The sequence below is a fragment of the Nicotiana tomentosiformis genome, chromosome 4 (genome assembly GCF_000390325.3).
Source record: "Nicotiana tomentosiformis chromosome 4, ASM39032v3, whole genome shotgun sequence".
NCBI lineage: Eukaryota > Viridiplantae > Streptophyta > Magnoliopsida > Solanales > Solanaceae > Nicotiana > Nicotiana tomentosiformis.
In genome coordinates, this window is record NC_090815.1 from 81,186,156 (window position 1) to 81,201,926 (window position 15,771).

Here is a 15,771-nt window from a genome sequence, read left to right on the forward strand (position 1 = left end):
TACCTTTATTTCGAGTTCGAGCAATCACTCACTCGACCATTAAGCCTACGGGCTACTTTGACTGTTACTCCTACCGGCTATATTGCATCGAGTTCTAATAATTCGCTCGACTACCAAGCCTATGGGCTACCTTTATTTCGGGTTCGATCAAACACTCACTCGACCATTAAGCCTATGGGCTACTTTGACTATTACGCCTACGGGCTACATTGCATTAAGTTCGAATCATTCGCTCGACTGCCAAGCCTACGGGATACCTTTATTTCGAGTTCGAGAAATCACTCACTCGACCATTAAACCTACGGGCTACTTTGACTGTTACTCCTATGGGCTACATTGCATCGACTTCTAATCATTCGCTCGACTGCCAAGCCTACGGGCTACCTTTATTTCGAGTTCGAGCAGTCACTCACTCGACCATTAAGCCTACGGGCTACTTTGACTGTTACTCCTAAGGGCTACATTGCATCGAGTTCTAATCATTCGCACGACTGCCAAGCCTACAGCCTACCTTTATTTCGGGTTCGAGCAAACACTCACTCGACCATTAAGCCTATGGGCTACTTTGACTATTACGCCTACGGGCTAAATTGCATTAAGTTCGAATCATTCGCTCGACTGCCAAGCCTACGGGCTACCTTTATTTTGAGTTCGAGCAAACACTCACTCGACCATTACGCCTACGGGCTACTTTGACTGTTACTCCTACGAGCTACATTGCATCGAGTTCTAATCATTCGCTCGACTGCCAAGCCTACAGACTACCTTTATTTCGAGTTCGAGAAATCAGTCACTCGATCATTAAGCCTACAAGCTACTTTGACTGTTACTCTTACGTGCTACATTACATCGAGTTCGAATCATTCGCTCGACTGCCAAGCCTACAGGCTACCTTTATTTCGAGTTCGAGCAATCACTCACTCGACTATTAAGCCTACGGGCTACTTTGACTGTTACTCCTACTGGCTATATTGCATCGAGTTCTAATAATTCGCTCGACTACCAAGCCTATGGGCTACCTTTATTTCGGGTTCGATAAAACACTCACTCGACCATTAAGCCTATGGGCTACTTTGACTATTACGCCTACGGGCTACATTGCATCGAGTTCGAATCATTCGCTCGACTGCCAAGCCTACGGGCTACCTTTATTTCGAGTTCGAGCAATCACTCACTCGACCATTAAGCCTACGGGCTACTTTGACTGTTACTCCTACCGGCTATATTGCATCGAGTTCTAATAATTCGCTCGACTACCAAGCCTATGGGCTACCTTTATTTCGGGTTCGATCAAACACTCACTCGACCATTAAGCCTATGGGCTACTTTGACTGTTACTCTTACGTGCTTCATTGCATCGAGTTCGAATCACTCGCTCGACTGCCAAGCCTACGGGCTACCTTTATTTCGAGTTCGAGCCATCACTCACTCGACCATTAAGCCTACGGGCTACTTTGACTGTAACTCCTACGGGTTACATTGCATCGAGTTCGAATCATTCGCTCGACTGCCAAGCCTATGGGCTACCTTTATTTCGGGTTCGAGCAAACACTCACTCGACCATTAAGCCTATGGGCCACTTTGACTATTATGCCTACGGGCTACATTGCATCGAGTTCGAATCATTCGCTCGACTGCCAAGCCTACAGGCTACCTTTATTTCGAGTTCGAGCAATCACTCACTCGACCATTAAGCCTACGGGCTACTTTGACTGTTACTCCTACCGGCTATATTGCATCGAGTTCTAATAATTCGCTCGACTACCAAGCCTATGGGCTACCTTTATTTCGGGTTCGATCAAACACTCACTCGACCATTAAGCCTATGGGCTACTTTGACTATTACGCCTACGGGCTACATTGCATCGAGTTCGAATCATTCGCTCGACTGCCAAGCCTACGGGCTACCTTTATTTCGAGTTCGAGCAAACACTCACTCGACCATTACGCCTACGGGCTACTTTGACTGTTACTTCTACGAGCTACATTACATCGAGTTCTAATCATTTGCTCGACTGCCAAGCCTACGACTACCTTTATTTCGAGTTTGAGAAATCAGTCACTCGATCATTAAGCCTACAAGCTACTTTGACTGTTACTCTTACGTGCTACATTACATCGAGTTCGAATCATTCGCTCGACTGCCAAGCCTACAGGCTACCTTTATTTCGAGTTCGAGCAATCACTCACTCGACCATTAAGCCTACGGGCTACTTTGACTGTTACTCCTACCGGCTATATTGCATCGAGTTCTAATAATTCGCTCGACTACCAAGCCTATGGGCTACCTTTATTTCGGGTTCGATCAAACACTCACTCGACCATTAAGCCTATGGGCTACTTTGACTATTACGCCTACGGGCTACATTGCATCGAGTTCGAATCATTCGCTCGACTGCCAAGCCTACGGGCTACCTTTATTTCGAGTTCGAGCAAACACTCACTCGACCATTAAGCCTATGGGCTACTTTGACTATTACGCCTACGGGCTAAATTGCATTAAGTTCGAATCATTCGCTCGACTGCCAAGCCTACGGGCTACCTTTATTTTGAGTTCGAGCAAACACTCACTCGACCATTACGCCTACGGGCTAATTTGACTGTTACTCCTACGAGCTACATTGCATCGAGTTCTAATCATTCGCTCGACTACCAAGCCTACGGCTACCTTTATTTCGAGTTCGAGAAATCAGTCACTCGATCATTAAGCCTACAAGCTACTTTGACTGTTACTCTTACGTGCTACATTACATAGAGTTCGAATCATTCGCTCGACTGCCAAGCCTACAGGCTACCTTTATTTCGAGTTCGAGCAATCACTCACTCGACCATTAAGCCTACGGGCTACTTTGACTGTTACTCCTACTGGCTATATTGCATCGAGTTCTAATAATTCGCTCGACTACCAAGCCTATGGGCTACCTTTATTTCGGGTTCGAGCAAACACTCACTCGACCATTAAGCCTATGGGCTACTTTGACTATTACGCCTACGGGCTACATTGCATCGAGTTCGAATCATTCGCTCGACTGCCAAGCCTACGGGCTACCTTTATTTCGAGTTCGAGCAAACGCTCACTCGACCATTACGCCTACGGGCTACTTTGACTGTTACTTCTACAAGCTATATTACATCGAGTTCTAATCATTCGCTCGACTGCCAAGCCTACGACTACCTTTATTTCGAGTTTGAGAAATCAGTCACTCGATCATTAAGCCTACAAGCTACTTTGACTGTTACTCTTACGTGCTTCATTGCATCGAGTTCGAATCATTCGCTCGACTGCCAAGCCTACGGGCTACCTTTATTTCGAGTTCGAGCCATCACTCACTCGACCATTAAGCCTACGGGCTACTTTGACTGTAACTCCTACGGGTTACATTGCATCGAGTTCGAATCATTCGCTCGACTGCCAAGCCTATGGGCTACCTTTATTTCGGGTTCGAGCAAACACTCACTCGACCATTAAGCCTATGGGCCACTTTGACTATTATGCCTACGGGCTACATTGCATCGAGTTCGAATCATTCGCTCGACTGCCAAGCCTGCGGGCTACCTTTATTTCGAGTTCGAGCAAACACTCACTTGACCATTACGCCTACGGGCTACTTTGACTGTTACTTCTATGAGCTACATTGCATCGAGTTCTAATCATTCGCTCAACTGCCAAGCCTACGACTACCTTTATTACGAGTTTGAGAAATCAGTCACTCGATCATTAAGCCTACAAGCTACTTTGACTGTTACTCTTACGTGCTACATTACATCGAGTTCGAATCATTTGCTCGACTGCCAAGCCTACAGGCTACCTTTATTTCGAGTTCGAGCAATCACTCACTCGACCATTAAGCCTACGGGCTACTTTGACTGTTACTCCTACCGGCTACATTGCATCGAGTTCTAATAATGCGCTCGACTACCAAGCCTATGGGCTACCTTTATTTCAGGTTCGAGCAAACACTCACTCGACCATTAAGCCTATGGGCTACTTTGACTATTATGCCTACGGGCTACATTGCATCGAGTTCGAATCATTCGCTCGACTGCCAAGCCTATGGGCTACCTTTATTTCGAGTTCGAGCAAACACTCACTCGACCATTACGCCTACGGGCTACTTTGACTGTTACTTCTATGAGCTACATTGCATCGAGTTCTAATCATTCGCTCGACTGCCAAGCCTACGACTACCTTTATTTCGAGTTTGAGAAATCAGTCACTCGATTATTAAGCCTACAAGCTACTTTGACTGTTACTCTTACGTGCTTCATTGCATCGAGTTCGAATCATTCGCTCGACTGCCAAGCCTACGGGCTACCTTTATTTCGAGTTCGAGCCATCACTCACTCGACCATTAAGCTTACGGGCTACTTTGACTGTAACTCCTACGGGTTACATTGCATCGAGTTCGAATCATTCGCTCGACTGCCAAGCCTACAGACTACCTTTATTTCGAGTTCGAGCAATCACTCACTCGACCATTAAGCCTACGGGATACTTTGACTATTTCGCCTACGGGCTACATTGCATTAAGTTCGAATCATTCGCTCGACTGCCAAGCCTACGGGATACCTTTATTTCGAGTTCGAGAAATCACTCACTCGACCATTAAACCTACGGGCTACTTTGACTGTTACTCCTATGGGCTACATTGCATCGACTTCTAATCATTCGCTCGACTGCCAAGCCTACGGGCTACCTTTATTTCGAGTTCGAGCAGTCACTCACTCGACCATTAAGCCTACGGGCTACTTTGACTGTTACTCCTAAGGGCTACATTGCATCGAGTTCTAATCATTCGCACGACTGCCAAGCCTACAGCCTACCTTTATTTCGGGTTCGAGCAAACACTCACTCGACCATTAAGCCTATGGGCTACTTTGACTATTACGCCTACGGGCTAAATTGCATTAAGTTCGAATCATTCGCTCGACTGCCAAGCCTACGGGCTACCTTTATTTTGAGTTCGAGCAAACACTCACTCGACCATTACGCCTACGGGCTACTTTGACTGTTACTCCTACGAGCTACATTGCATCGAGTTCTAATCATTCGCTCGACTGCCAAGCCTACAGACTACCTTTATTTCGAGTTCGAGAAATCAGTCACTCGATCATTAAGCCTACAAGCTATGTTGACTGTTACTCTTACGTGCTACATTACATCGAGTTCGAATCATTCGCTCGACTTCCAAGCCTACAGGCTACCTTTATTTCGAGTTCGAGCAATCACTCACTCGACCATTAAGCCTACGGGCTACTTTGGCTGTTACTCCTACCGGCTATATTGCATCGAGTTCTAATAATTCGCTCGACTACCAAGCCTATGGGCTACCTTTATTTCGGGTTCGATCAAACACTCACTCGACCATTAAGCCTATGGGCTACTTTGACTATTACGCCTACGGGCTACATTGCATCGAGTTCGAATCATTCGCTCGACTGCCAAGCCTACGGGCTACCTTTATTTCGAGTTCGAGCAAACACTCACTCGACCATTACGCCTACGGGCTACTTTGACTGTTACTTCTACGAGCTACATTACATCGAGTTCTAATCATTCGCTCGACTGCCAAGCCTACGACTACCTTTATTTCGAGTTTGAGAAATCAGTCACTCGATCATTAAGCCTACAAGCTACTTTGATTGTTACTCTTACGTGCTTCATTGTATCGAGTTCGAATCATTCACTCGACTGCCAAGCCTACGGGCTACCTTTATTTCGAGTTCGAGCCATCACTCACTCGACCATTAAGCCTACGGGCTACTTTGACTGTAACTCCTACGGGTTACATTGCATCGAGTTCGAATCATTCGCTCGACTGCCAAGCCTACAGACTACCTTTATTTCGAGTTCGAGCAATCACTCACTCGACCATTAAGCCTACGGGATACTTTGACTATTTCGCCTATGGGCTACATTGCATTAAGTTCGAATCATTCGCTCGACTGCCAAGCCTACGGGATACCTTTATTTCGAGTTCGAGAAATCACTCACTCGACCATTAAACCTACGGGTTACTTTGACTGTTACTCCTATGGGCTACATTGCATCGACTTCTAATCATTCGCTCGACTGCCAAGCCTACGGGCTACCTTTTTTCGAGTTCGAGCAATCACTCACTCGACCATTAAGCCTACGGGCTACTTTGTTGGTTACTCCTACGGGCTACATTGCATCGAGTTGTAATCATTCGCACGACTGCCAAGCCTACAGGCTACCTTTATTTCGGGTTCGAGCAAACACTCACTCGACCATTAAGCCTATGGGCTACTTTGACTATTACGCCTACGGGCTAAATTGCATTAAGTTCGAATCATTCGCTCGACTGCCAAGCCTACGGGCTACCTTTATTTTGAGTTCGAGCAAACACTCACTCGACCATTACGCCTACGGGCTAATTTGACTGTTACTCCTATGAGCTACATTGCATCGAGTTCTAATCATTCGCTCGACTGCCAAGCCTACGGCTACCTTTATTTCGAGTTCGAGAAATCAGTCACTCGATCATTAAGCCTACAAGCTACTTTGACGGTTACTCTTACGTGCTACATTACATAGAGTTCGAATCATTCGCTCGACTGCCAAGCCTACAGGCTACCTTTATTTCTAGTTCGAGCAATCACTCACTCGACCATTAAGCCTACGGGCTACTTTGACTGTTACTCCTACCGGCTATATTGCATCGAGTTCTAATAATTCGCTCGACTACCAAGCCTATGGGCTACCTTTATTTCGGGTTCGAGCAAACACTCACTCGACCATTAAGCCTATGGGCTACTTTGACTATTACTCCTACGGGCTACATTGCATCGAGTTCGAATCATTCGCTCGACTGCCAAGCCTACGGGCTACCTTTATTTCGAGTTCGAGCAAACACTCACTCGACCATTACGCCTACGGGCTACTTTGACTGTTACTTCTACAAGCTATATTACATCGAGTTCTAATCATTCGCTCGACTGCCAAGCCTACGACTACCTTTATTTCGAGTTTGAGAAATCAGTCACTCGATCATTAAGCCTACAAGCTACTTTGACTGTTACTCTTACGTGCTTCATTGCATCGAGTTCGAATCACTCGCTCGACTGCCAAGCCTACGGCCTACCTTTATTTCGAGTTCGAGCCATCACTCACTCGACCATTAAGCCTACGGGCTACTTTGACTGTAACTCCTACGGGTTACATTGCATCGAGTTCGAATCATTCGCTCGACTGCCAAGCCTATGGGCTACCTTTATTTCGGGTTCGAGCAAACACTCACTCGACCATTAAGCCTATGGGCCACTTTGACTATTATGCCTACGGGCTACATTGCATCGAGTTCGAATCATTCGCTCGACTGCCAAGCCTGCGGGCTACCTTTATTTCGAGTTCGAGCAATCACTCACTCGACCATTAAGCCTACGGGCTACATTGACTGTTACTCCTACGGGCTACATTGCATCGAGTTCTAATCATTCGCTCGACTGCCAAGCCTACGGGCTACCTTTATTTCGAGTTCGAGAAATCACTCACTCGATCATTAAGCCTACAAGCTACTTTGACTGTTACTCTTACGTGATTCATTGCATCGAGTTCGAATCATTCGCTCGACTTCCAAGCCTACGGGCTACCTTTATTTCGAGTTCGAGCAATCACTCACTCGACCATTAAGCCTACGGGCTACTTTGACTATTACTCCTACGGGCTACATTGTATCGAGTTCGAATCATTAGCTCGATTACAAAGCCTACGGTCTACTTTTATTTCGAGTTCGAGCAATCACTCACTAGACCATTAAGCTTACGGGCTACTTTGACTATTACTCCTACGGGCTAAATTGCATCGAGTTCGAAATATTCCCTCGACTGCCAAGCCTACGGGCTACCTTTATTTCGAGTTCGAGCCATCACTCACTCGACCATTAAGCCTATGGGCTACTTTGACTGTTACTTCTACGGGCTACATTGCATCGAGTTCAAATCACTCGCTCGACTGCCAAGCCTACAGACTACCTTTATTTCGAGTCCGAGCAATCACTCACTCGACCATTAAGCCTACGGGCTACTTTGACTATTTCGCCTACGGGCTAAATTGCATTAAGTTCAAATCATTCGCTCGACTGCCAAGCCTACGGGATACCTTTATTTCGAGTTCGAGAAATCACTCACTCGACCATTAAACCTACGTGCTACTTTGACTGTTACTCCTACGGGCTACATTGCATCGACTTCTAATCATTCGCTCGACTGCCAAGCCTACGGGCTACCTTTATTTCGAGTTCGAGCAATCACTCACTCGACCATAAAGCCTACGGGCTACTTTGACTATTACTCCTACGGGCCACATTGCATCTAGTTCGAATCATTCGCTCGACTGCCAAGCCTACAGGCTACCTTTATTTTGAGTTCGAGCAGTCACTCACTCGACCATTAAGCCTACGGGCTACTATGACTGTTACTCCTACGGGCTACATTGCATCGAGTTCTAATCATTCGCTCGACTGCCATGCCTACGGGCTACCTTTATTTCGGGTTCGAGCAAATACTCACTCGACCATTAAGCCTATGGGCTACTTTGACTATTACACCTACAGGCTACATTGCATCAAGTTCGAATCATTTCCTCGACTTCCAAGCCTATGGGCTACCTTTATTTCGAGTTCGAGCAATCACTCACTTGACCATTAAGCCTACGGGCTACTTTGACTATTATGCCTACGGGCTACATTGCATCGAGTTCGAATCATTCGCTCGACTGCCAAGCCTGCGGGCTACCTTTATTTCGAGTTCGAGCAATCACTCACTCGACCATTAAGCCTACGGGCTACATTGACTGTTACTCCTACGGGCTACATTGCATCGAGTTCTAATCATTCGCTCGACTGCCAAGCCTACGGGCTACCTTTATTTCGAGTTCGAGAAATCACTCACTCGATCATTAAGCCTACAAGCTACTTTGACTGTTACTCTTACGTGATTCATTGCATCGAGTTCGAATCATTCGCTCGACTTCCAAGCCTACGGGCTACCTTTATTTCGAGTTCGAGCAATCACTCACTCGACCATTAAGCCTACGGGCTACTTTGACTATTACTCCTACGGGCTACATTGTATCGAGTTCGAATCATTAGCTCGATTACAAAGCCTACGGTCTACTTTTATTTCGAGTTCGAGCAATCACTCACTAGACCATTAAGCTTACGGGCTACTTTGACTATTACTCCTACGGGCTAAATTGCATCGAGTTCGAAATATTCCCTCGACTGCCAAGCCTACGGGCTACCTTTATTTCGAGTTCGAGCCATCACTCACTCGACCATTAAGCCTATGGGCTACTTTGACTGTTACTTCTACGGGCTACATTGCATCGAGTTCAAATCACTCGCTCGACTGCCAAGCCTACAGACTACCTTTATTTCGAGTCCGAGCAATCACTCACTCGACCATTAAGCCTACGGGCTACTTTGACTATTTCGCCTACGGGCTAAATTGCATTAAGTTCAAATCATTCGCTCGACTGCCAAGCCTACGGGATACCTTTATTTCGAGTTCGAGAAATCACTCACTCGACCATTAAACCTACGTGCTACTTTGACTGTTACTCCTACGGGCTACATTGCATCGACTTCTAATCATTCGCTCGACTGCCAAGCCTACGGGCTACCTTTATTTCGAGTTCGAGCAATCACTCACTCGACCATAAAGCCTACGGGCTACTTTGACTATTACTCCTACGGGCCACATTGCATCTAGTTCGAATCATTCGCTCGACTGCCAAGCCTACAGGCTACCTTTATTTTGAGTTCGAGCAGTCACTCACTCGACCATTAAGCCTACGGGCTACTATGACTGTTACTCCTACGGGCTACATTGCATCGAGTTCTAATCATTCGCTCGACTGCCATGCCTACGGGCTACCTTTATTTCGGGTTCGAGCAAATACTCACTCGACCATTAAGCCTATGGGCTACTTTGACTATTACACCTACAGGCTACATTGCATCAAGTTCGAATCATTTCCTCGACTTCCAAGCCTATGGGCTACCTTTATTTCGAGTTCGAGCAATCACTCACTTGACCATTAAGCCTACGGGCTACTTTGACTATTGCGCCTATGGGCTACATTGCATCGAGTTCGAATCATTCACTCGAATGCTAAGACTACGGGCTACCTTTATTTCGAGTTCGAGCAATCACTCACTCGACCATTACAACTACGGGCTACATCGTATCGAGTTCGAATCACTCACTGGACTACTAAGCCTACGGGCTACATTTATTTCAAGTTCGATCAATCACTCACTCGACTATTACCCATACTGGCTACATTATTTCGAGAAAAACTACTCATTTCTTCGAATTAAATCAAACACTTATCTATTTATGCTGAAGGACACTCGAGCCCGATAAAGCAAAGGGGACTACCTACGAGGCCCGAAGGCAACGGAGATTTAAATTCATACTATCTATTTAGTTTGAAAGGCCATTTATCTTCAAAAGGAAGAAAGGTTTATATTTACAAATATTTTGTACAGAGGCGGCTACTCTTCCAAAAGGAAGTTCTTTATACAAAAACCGAAAGCGGTATCACAATAACGTAGTGATCGACCTAAGGCCTTAAATGACTCAATCTTCATCAGAGGCCGCATTCTTGGCATCGTCCTCGTCTTCAGACTCCCCCGAGTCATCGGAGTCCTCCTCAGGAAAGGGCAACCTTAGAGCTCTGTTCTCCTCCGCCTTGGCGACTTCAATCTCAGCCCCCTCGGGAGCCTCTACCCGAGCCTGCAACTTTGCATGTTCGACCATGCCCGCTGCTTTGGCTTGATTAATTTCGACATCAATCCTGAACTGAGTCACTTTGGTATTTGCTCTTTTGTTGGCCTCGACCACTTTAGATCTGGCCACTTCAGGTTCTTTGGCCAAATCTGCTTTATCTAAAGTGGCCAAATCTAACTGATGCTGAAACTCTTTCATCTTTTCGATCAGCCCCAAAGCATTTCCCTTCGCAGATCGAAGTTGGGCATCAGACAGATCCAACTGAGCTTCGACGGCTTCCTTTTTTTTCGAGGCAAGGTTATCCATACACCTTTTCAATTCTTCTCGGCCGGCAGCGCATCTACCTGTGAGTTAAGCGGTCCAATCTGCTCGATCCTCTGCCGAACTTGCAGAATCGGATCGTTAGTGGTTATCTCTTTTTCATCTTCACTATCATGAAATATTAGAATTAGCTACAACTCTGTGTAAAAGAAGCGGCGAAAACGCCATCAGAGTTACCCGATTAAAAGCATGTTGGACCTTATTGAAAAGACAGGCGGGCCCCACCACATTCATCACTGATTGATCTTCTCCGGTCACCAAGGACCAAAGGTAATTGGCAATCCCCACAGGGGAAGAAAAAATTCGGGTATCCTCGATAAAGTTGGGGACTGTAAAGACGCATAAGATGATCGAGTATTACATACATCATGATTGGGTTCGATAAAAACATCAGTGTATATATGATCGAGCTACTGGGAAATCATATCGTTTATCGCCACATCCTTTTTCGAGAAACGAGGGAACTATTTGTATACGGTCGAAATAGATTTCGGCCTTCCTACGTTCAATCGAGTTCGAGTGTTAAAAAGTCGGAATAAAATTTTGGGAGTGAGCTTTGAGGTTGGTACTAACGAGCCTCCAGCTCGAAGGTCGCTCGAGGAGTCGGTTTGATAATCCTGTCGAGCCCGTGACGGAATCGATCCGCAAGGCACTACTTCGAGGTCGGAAATGCGCGACGCCCATCTCGAAGGTCGAACTTGAGCCAAGACCGAAGGGCCCGACCCAGTAACGAGTTCGAGTTAGTATCGAGCTCACAGACAAGAGTTGTTGCAACCGCACCAAGAGAGAGAATCTTGGCGGGAATCAAGGAAGAGACAAGTCATCATGGACCTTCCACTATAAGTTTTATTTTATTAATTTTTGAAATGACCCTCTTCTATAAAAGGGGAATCCTTGTAAGCTAATGGGGCAGCAACAAAAGATCACGTCTTATATTGATAGTTATCCCCTTGTGCTTGTTTTACTTATTCATTCTTTTTGCTTATTATTTTCATTCTCATAGTCAACAATACGCATATTTCTATTTCTCTACACGATTTATATCGAATTGTATCGCATATCCTTAGAACCATACACAAATCTAACGTTATCCGATTTTTCTGGTAAACAAAAGTACAAGCAATACTAGATTAAATTGGTAATTGCATTCAAGTGTGACTGAATTATATACATTACTAGTTTAAATTAGAGCTCACATTCAAAGGATTATAATATTATTATTTTCTTCATTTTTTTCGTTACCTTTTATCTCATTTATCACTCTAATTTTGTACTCTTTGTCGTACTATTCTTATGGGTGGGTTGATCGTGGATTGAATTCTTAATTAATATAAATTGAGTGTTACTTAATTATATCATCTAAATTGAACTTAATGTATATATATATGACAGATTATTGTCAGTAGATATGTATTTGATGCTAAATTTGTTATTTTTACATTCCTTAATAGCGTATTTTCAATATTTATTTAATTTTTAAAAGAGACACTGAAACTTCACATATCCGTGAGTTTTTAAAAACTGTTCTTAAGGTGGTATGTTTCCCAATTTTTTTGATAGGCCATAATTTTTGCTGGTCGTGGTATTAATTACACATAATATTTTTGATAGGCCAAAGAAAAAGGGTCTAGAAATATCAGAAAACCATAATTTTTGCTAGTCGTAGTATTAATTACACATAATATCATGGTTTCTGATGGTTCTGCAGTCAGACGTATCCTTGTTGCACTCATTCATATGTTTCCACAAAAATGTCATTGAAACAATGAAAAAGAATTTTTTTTTTTTTACTAAACCCTTGTAGCCTTTGTTATGAATATCGAACAAGTGGATACAGAGGCTTTGTACGAGGATGATAATTTTTCATAAAATATATAGTACGTATTTCATAAAACTGAATTAGGTAAAGACTTTTCTTTCTCTTTTCTGAGTGCAATGGTAAGACCAAGATTAAAAATTTCCCGAATCACCTTTTAACGAAAGAAATAAAAGGTTGAGAAGGAATACACTAAAAAACTTACCAAATATTTGTCTTAGAGTTGAGCGGGAATCAGATTTATTAACAACAATTTACTATTGCTAGAGAAGGAATACAATCAACAACTGACCAAATATTCATCATAGAGTTGGAAGGGAATCAAATTTTACTAATAACAACTTATTATATATTTTAGAATTTACAAAAAATAGAACTTTGATATTTGCAGTAAAATTGGGAATAAATCAGATTTTCTCTGGCTCAGATTAGATTTTATTTTAGTAAAGTTGATAACAACTTTTGACCTTAGAGCCCCTTGTCCCTCCTATATATAGTGATATTTTTTATCAATCACCATCATTCTCAATACAACTCAGCCTATTTGCAGAGATGAGGAGGGCCACCAACACTGAAGAGAACGACGATGACGATGATGGAATCCAATTCTAGCATGAATCCTCTTCATGGATTTTTCGACATTGAATAAATGAGTCACCATGTTTGTAAGTTCATCTCTTCGTTTATGCTTTCATTCTAATCTTTGATGTGTCGATCTGCCTTTTTTCTTTATAAAATTCACGTAAAAAAATAAAAGACGTGGAGTCTAATAAATTATATCTAATGACTTGTTATTTTGCAGTTTGCATGTTTTGTGGTTTTACTGCAACAAGAAAAGACGGAAGGTCTGATTCACATGGAAAGGGGACATTAACTCTTTTTTCTTCCTTTCCTCCGATGGTAGCCTTGAGCTTTCTCGTCTCTTGTTGCAAGTTCAACCCATTGCATGTCGATCGTATTTATCCTTTAAAGTACGATCAGAATTATCTAGGAGGTTCATCAGCAGGTAATTAAGCAACAATGAATTGTTTGTTGGTTATTTTCTTGAGTCCATATCTACTCTAAATTCTGACCCTCTTTTATTCATATATTCGTCTCAGGTCTTTCGCTAGTTTTTGGCTGACCAATCACAAGTTTGGGCACCTGCAAAATCTCTCGGAGATGTACAAGTTTACAGCTGAATCCTGAGCCTTCTTTGGGAAGAAGCATGAAAACTTCTTAGTAATCACTGTTTCCAGTAGCAACATTCATCTCTTGAATTGATCGCAAGGATAGAAGGATTGGGAAAAGACCCGTGAGAAGAACAACAGTGACAGACCAACTTTAATATGGGAGATATGTGAAGAATTTAACAAAATAATAAGTAGATGCCATGCATAATGATTTAGACTTTGACTGTTAGACAATCAGAAGGAATTAATTTGTATGGGAAAAGAGAGGACTTTTTTCTGGCCATTAGCTTCATTGTGTAAAATGTAAACTGGTATAGTAATATGCATTTCCATTTATCGTCTTGATTATTTAAAGTGAATTCCCACATTTGCAGCCTCATCTTTAATTTGATAGTTTACCATCTAAAGAGCCATTTACTTTAGACTTTCTTCATCACGATTTAACGTTTAGGTCTATAATTTAAAGAAGCATGGAATGGAATAAGGGAACGTATCAAATAATAAAAATATAGCTTTGCTACCGAAACAGAAGCTAACATGCACAGATCTGAATTTTCCTTTTAGTTACAACTTACTCCAATATATGCTTAACTAAATATTATTTTTGCTCTAACGTTGTCAGCCCCTGTATATACACCATGAGATCACGAGGGGATTTTGATCTGATGGTTGTGAGTCGAAGGGGGAAATTTGGGACATCCTTGCTCACAAAGTTGCATCGTATAATAACAATCAGTTCTGCCCATGATTAAACAGCAATAGCAAGGTCTGCCAGTTTTGCAGTGAGCAACATGCTGGCAAAAATCTAGTTGTATTTTCTCCCCTTTGGTAGCTTTCAGTTTTCTGTCAAATTCTCCAACATAAAGTTTGTTGCCTTCTATTTTTTCCCAACCTGTTTGAAGAGAAAATGGAATAAAAGGAGTTTAAGTGCCAACAAAGTATGAGGAATTTAAATTCGCACAAGATAAAAAATAATTTATTAGGAAAAAGAAATGAATATTTGATTTAGGTGTTTAAAACAACAAGAAAAAAGATACATGTCACAATTAATTTAAGGTAAGTCTCATAACTAGACTTTAATTGATGAGTACCAAAGAGGGTGGGAATTATAATGAGAAAGAACACAAGAAGATGCTCAAGCTTAGTAGGAAAATCCATGAATTAATTGTAAGGCCAATCTTAGATCTTGACAAACAACTAGACTAGTCTCTTTGCGTATCCAAGATGTGGATGATAAGATATGGGATGCAGAATCATGTATCGTAAATTTATTGATTGATGCAATTTGAGAGATCGAAACTACCTATATATATGCAGTACGTACTTCGACATGAATAGTATGTGGGCTATAAGTAAATAACCTCACGAAACCTCTTCATGCAACAAGAGTCTCTATAATACTTCCTTGAAAGCTGGTTTGAGTAGTTGCAAATTTTCAGTTAGAGTTTTTTTTTTCTTCTTTTTTTTTTTTTTAAAGTTAGAGGAATTAGAGTTCTAGATTTCTCGGAAGTCTTTCTTCAATTAATTAGTTAGAGGCTCAATATATATTATGGGGGACTGTCATCAAGCTCCAGGTGAGTGATCATGTTATAATTCACTTCATTATGGCTTAGCTTTCGAGTGAATTGTGGCAAGCTAACTGCTAATATTTATCACCCAATCCTAATATTCCCACCCAATTATGCTTCTATTCTCCCTCACCCA

At 42.8% G+C, this 15,771-nt stretch overlaps 2 long non-coding RNA genes across 3 annotated transcripts; one reads left to right on the forward strand and one right to left on the reverse strand.

Moving 5' to 3' along the window:
• Window positions 1-13,297: 13,297 nt before the first annotated feature.
• Window positions 13,298-14,432, forward strand: LOC104100017 (uncharacterized). 2 transcript variants are annotated; one of them, XR_001969990.3, is made up of 3 exons: window positions 13,298-13,556; window positions 13,698-13,901; window positions 13,996-14,432. It is a non-coding gene; the product is annotated as an uncharacterized lncRNA (long non-coding RNA). The 2 variants fall into 2 exon arrangements; XR_011415488.1 differs by lacking the exon at window positions 13,298-13,556 and having other exon boundaries at window positions 13,565-13,901.
• A 133-nt stretch (window positions 14,433-14,565) lies between these two features.
• Window positions 14,566-15,426, reverse strand: LOC104100018 (uncharacterized). The gene is made up of 2 exons (XR_687122.4): window positions 15,159-15,426; window positions 14,566-14,959 (listed from the first exon to the last, which is right to left on the reverse strand). It is a non-coding gene; the product is annotated as an uncharacterized lncRNA (long non-coding RNA).
• Window positions 15,427-15,771: the final 345 nt, after the last annotated feature.